General features: G+C 34.3%; 1 non-coding gene across 1 annotated transcript; it reads right to left on the minus strand.

The window, feature by feature from the left end:
• Nucleotides 1–810: 810 nt before the first annotated feature.
• Nucleotides 811–917, minus strand: LOC122686404. The gene has a single exon (XR_006338764.1). It is a non-coding gene; the product is annotated as a U6 spliceosomal RNA (small nuclear RNA).
• Nucleotides 918–5,711: the final 4,794 nt, after the last annotated feature.

The raw sequence follows: 5,711 nt of genomic DNA on the forward strand, positions 1-5,711 counted from the left end.
TGCCATCTATGGGGTCGCACAGAGTCGGACACGACTGAAGCAACTTAGCAGCAGCAGCAACATTTATGATATAACATGTATTTGTTTACCTGTTAAATAAAAATGGAATAATCTGTTTAATAGATGGAATTTTTTTTTAGGATAGAAATCATGCCACTTAAAAAAAATAATATAACTACTACTCAGCACAATATCTTGCATTGTTTTGGTTGTTTAGTACAATGTGTGTCCAACTCTTTGTGACCTCATGGACTTCAACACACCAGGCTTCCCTGTCATTCACTATCTCCCAGAGTTGGCTCAAACTCATGTCCATCAAGTCAGTGATGCCATCCAACAATCTCATCCTCTGTTGCCCTTTTCCCTTCCGGTCCTCACTCTTTCCCAGAATCAGGGTCTTTTCCAGTGGTCGGATCTTTGCCGACCAGGTGGCCCCTACTATCAGGTGGCCATAGTAGGGGAGCTTCAGCTTCAGCATCAGTCCTCCCAATGAATATTCAGGGCTGATTTCCTTTAGGATGGACTGGTTTGATCTCTTTGCTGTCCAAGGGACTCTCAAGAGTCTTTTCCAGCACCGCAGTTTAAAGCATCAATTCTTTGGCACTCAGCCTTCTTTATGGTCAATCTGTCACATCCATACATGACTACTGGAAAAACCATAGCTTTGACTATATGTACCTTTGTCAGCAAAGTGATTCCTCTACTTTTTTTTTTTTTCATTTACTATTTTCTTTAGTAAAGCTTTTGTCCTTTAAGAGTTAGACACTCTGAATCTGAGCATCTTTCAAGTTCTGGGGAAATTGTTCTTTGAAAAATATGGAACGCTTCATGAATTTGCATGTCATCCTTGCGCAGGGGCCATGCTAATCTTCTCTGTATCGTCCCAATTTTAGTATAGGTGCTGCCGAAGCAAGCACTCCTCTACTTTTTAATATGCTGTCTAGGTCTGTCATAACTTTTCTACTAAGGAAAATGCATCTTTTAGTTTTGTGGCTGCAGTCACTGTCTGCAGTATTATTCAGTTAAGTTCAGTTGCTCAGTCATGTCCGACTCTTTGCGATCCCATGAACTGCAGCATGCCAGGCCTCCCTGTCCATCACCAACTCCAGGAGTTTACCCAAATTTATGTCCATTGAGTTGGTGATCCCATCTAACCTTCTCATCCTCTGCAGCATTGTAGACATGCTCAATAATAGGCAGAAAAAAGTAGACATAAACACAGGCATGCAAATATTTACAACATTCATTGAAATAACTCTCAAAACTTAAAGGAAAATTTCAAACCCTGAATAATCAAACATTATTCACACATCAGCTAGTATCCTTGATGTAACTTCTGCTATCCAGCTGTGTTAATTTTTGGATTAGAAGTTTCATGCTGATTTTGTGCTACATAATCTGAAAATCAGACTGAAAATACTACATTAGTGCTGATCAAATTTAATTGGCAACACCTTAAATAGTACCTGGAAATTCAAAAGGAGAACTATCAATTTGGAATACTTTGAATATATTTATTTGTTCAGTCTAATTTATGTGAAAAATTTGTATCTGATGCATTGCTGATTTTTTGTCTCAAATCAGTTTTTGTTCTGTTTTGTTTTCAGAGTGACATTTTCTTTTTATTTCTTTTTAGACAGTCTTTTTTTTTTTTTTTTTTAAGCAGCTTTAGTTTTTCAGCAAAATTGAAGAACTATAGAGACTTCCTATATCCTTCCTGCTGCAACGTCTGCAGAGCGTCCCTCATTAGCAAAATTCCTCACCAGAATGGTACACTTGTGGCAACTGAGCAACCTGCATTGACACATCCTTATCACACAGAGCCCATAGTTTACCTGAGGATTCACATTTATCACGTTGTAACGCCTGTGGATTTGGACAAATGTAAAAAGACAAGTGTTCGCCATTATAGTATCATACAGAGTAGTTTTATTGCCCTAAAAGTCCTCTTTGCTCTACTTATTCATTTTCCCCTTCATTCTAGCCCCTGGCACCCACAGATTTTTTTTTTTTAACCATTTATATAGTTTTACTTTTTCTGGTCAGTCATATAGTTGGACTCATACAATATGTAGCCTTCCAGATTGTCTTCTGTCCTATTAATAATATGCATTTATAGTTCCTCCATGTTCTTTCATGACTTGATATTACATTTCTTTTTAGCACTAAATATTATTCCATTGTCTGAATGTTTTATTTATCCATTTATCTACTGAGGGGCATCTTGGTCACTTCCCAAGTTTTGGCAGTTATGAATAAAGGTGCTATAAATATCCAAGTATAGGTTTTTTTCTCTGACCATAAGTTTTCAAATCATCTGAGTTCATATTCTGTTTTGTTTTGTTTATTTAAAGAACTTATATTAAAAAAAAAAAGGAAAAAAAACCCTCCCTCTAAAAATGATCTGGCTATCTAAGATTCAAATATGGATTTCAAAATGTATTTCAAATATCAGAATATCTTATAAGGGTCAATGATGATTAAGGAAAGCAAGTATATAGGGATGGTAGGTCTTGGGAATTTATCAGGCTCAGGGAGACTCAGGATATCATAAATTTAGGTCAGTAGCTCTGGAAAGTAGTGGTTATTGTACAACTTATCTCAGCAGTTAGGAAAATGCTTCCAAAATGACTACCCAGTTAGGTCAGGCCCACACACTAGAACTTAACTGACAAGTTGGCACATATAAGTGGACACCTTGCACCCACATTTAGTACATGTTTAGTTCCCTGAATATATTGGTTCTTAAACTTTGTATTCAAGATTTTCTTGGACCAAGCCTCAGGCATATTTTCCATTCCTACTTGGCATTCTTGAATGTTTGACAAGCTCATGGACAGAAAACCTCTGTGTAAGTATTTTTGACAGAGATGTAGCCAAATGAATTAGGAAACACTAGAGATAAGATGAGAAATAGCATTTTTAAATTATTTAATTATTTTTTTTAATTGAATAGACTTATTTCAGGCAGTGGAGGAGATTACAGAAGAGTCCACTCATTCTTGATACATATAGGACAAAATGTGTTGAAATTAATTCCCAGTGATTTTGTCTTTTTCAGAAATTCTGCATATTAATTCCTGTAGTAATTCTTATCTCATACTTTGTGGTGCAAAGTGTGATAAGAATTTTGAATGAAAGTCCTTGGCAGTGAAGAGAGGGAGGAGAGCACACTTTTTTCTGTTAATTTTTGATATAAGTGAGGACATAGAGAACAAGTTATGTATGTAATTTATATTTGTGTATATATGCATTCATATATACATATTCCTGTATATATCCATATATATATGGATATATACAGGAATATGTATATGGAGAAAGATATAAAGACAGAGAGAGAAAAAGAGAATTAATTCAGCATTTTAACCATAGCTCTGTCTTTTCACAAAAGAATCATATTTGTTCTTTTGACATGTTATCATCTTCAGATAAGTCCTAAAAGAACAGTTTATACCAAGTGTTTTTCTTCTCAGGAGCCTGGGGTGATCACAGTGATACTGTGTGACTTTTCAAGCCTATTTCATTTGGTGCTAGAAAGATAGCAGTTCAGCCGTGTCCGACTCTTTGTGACCCCGTGGACCATAGCCCACTGGGCTTCTCTGTCTGTGGGATTTCCCACACAAGAATACTGGAGTGGGTTCGCCATTTCCTTCTCCGGTGGTCTTCCCGACCCAGGGATTCAGCTCACATCTCTTGTGCAGCAGATTCTTTACAACTAGCACCACCTGGAAAGCCTAGATCTTAGCAGACAGAGAGTCTAGAAATATTTTACTCTCTCTGTGTAGTACATTTGTGTGTATATATATTTAGGAAACAAAATATAGGTAATTTTAAAGGAACAAATGAACCATCATATACTGTCTCTTTATGGGTCTTAAGCCACAAAAAAGTTGTCACTTTTGAACTCTTGATTTGTTTTAGTAGAGTGTATTTTAAAATTTATCTTTTCATCTCTATGCTTTGACTCTTGTGTGAGAGCCAAAATATAAAACCTTCACTAAATATCTATACAAGATCATAAAACATGTGATATGAATATTAGTGGTTTGTGTTTATGTAGATTTCCATTTGCTTTCCTAGTGTACTTTAAGCATTTCTTTAAACATCTTCAGATATTTTTGTAATGAAGAGACAATGTAAATATATTAGAATGCTATAAAGGAATGATTTATAATAGAGTTATAATGTAATGCTGATCAACTTGATATTGCAAAACAAAAGAAAACAGCAGCAAATTTGGATTGAAGATTTGGCTCTGTCCATTATTAGTCATAAGACCATAGGCAAATCACTTCATCTGTCTGTCCTTCACTTTCTTTCTGTAAAATCAGAGATAAGAAGCAATTTGATAATGAGTGTGAAAGTGCTTTGAGAAACTGAGGATGTATGAGTGGTATAAAGGGCTCTTAAGATGCTGTTTTGCTGTGTTGTAAAGACAGCACTTTATGGAAGATATGGATTTCCTGCTGGATCATGTTCATTTGCATGATTAGCACTGGCTACAATTGAGTGAACAATCATTTACCACGTTTAGTTTCCATACGTTGTACTTTGGAAGATTAGCTTCAAATAGTGCCAGCTTGCATTGTCTTTCTTGGGTCCTTGAAAGAGGAATGTCTCTTCTGCAGGAAATAAACAGCAAAACTGCCCTTGTAAACTCCCCATTCTACACTCCCAATATAATTGAAAAATAAAAGCTTTCTAGTTTCTATTTGCTCTTTGATTTGTTTTCTGTGCAAACCTCTACTATCTGTCCAGGACTTGAAGAGAAGCATAGGGTTTATATATCACTCAAAGACTCAAAAATGGTTTCCAATAAAGATGTGCAAGAACCAGTGCCATGCTTAGTGAGAGTTATCCTGTAGCCAGATTTACAAGATTCGAAGAAAAAAAAAAAAGAAATGGAAATAAATTAAAAAAAAATAGAAGCTATAATAGCATGTAGTGAAGTTCTTTTTTGCAGAGCAAAATGTAAATTCTTAATAAATTGCATGAAGAGGAAAAAAAAGAAAAAACATTCTGCACCAGTAGCAGCCATGGGGGAAAGTGTTATTTGAAATAATAATTATTTACCTCTAGAAGTTTCAAACAATAATTTTAAGCATAGGCATTGTATGATTCTATTAGCATTTACTAAGGATCTAAATAAGGATATGTTATAAAAGATAGTGCTAATCAGCATATTCTAATTAAAAAAGGGTATTTTTCTATAGAGAAAGAATGCCCTATATCTTTTTCTTAAATCATTCAGTATTTAAACTCAAATGGTCTAAATATTTTAAATAAATATTTGAGAAGTATAAATAAGTGTAAAATAGACAAAACCAATGACTTTTACTCTCAAATTTTGATCATTTAACTTAATGTCTTAAAATTGATTATTAATTTTAGTTATTAATTGAAGAATATACTGAATTCCTATATCAAGATGTTGTTATCTAATATATTTGCATCATACTTTCTTGTTTAAAGATTGCCTTGATGTACATCCACCATCCAATAGAGGTTAGGATTATCATTTTGATAATACAAGTTTTTGCTATCTTTATATGGGAGACTGAGAGATTCACAAGGAATTTACTTAAATGTATATTTTTATATATATACTCAAAACTAGATACAAAGAGATCCTTACAAAAATGTTTTATTAACTTACTATGTAAGTAATTGAAAATCACAATAGCTGGAGCACATGGTGATTTTTATTA

This window comes from Cervus elaphus, chromosome 29 (genome assembly GCF_910594005.1).
Source record: "Cervus elaphus chromosome 29, mCerEla1.1, whole genome shotgun sequence".
Taxonomy (NCBI): domain Eukaryota; kingdom Metazoa; phylum Chordata; class Mammalia; order Artiodactyla; family Cervidae; genus Cervus; species Cervus elaphus.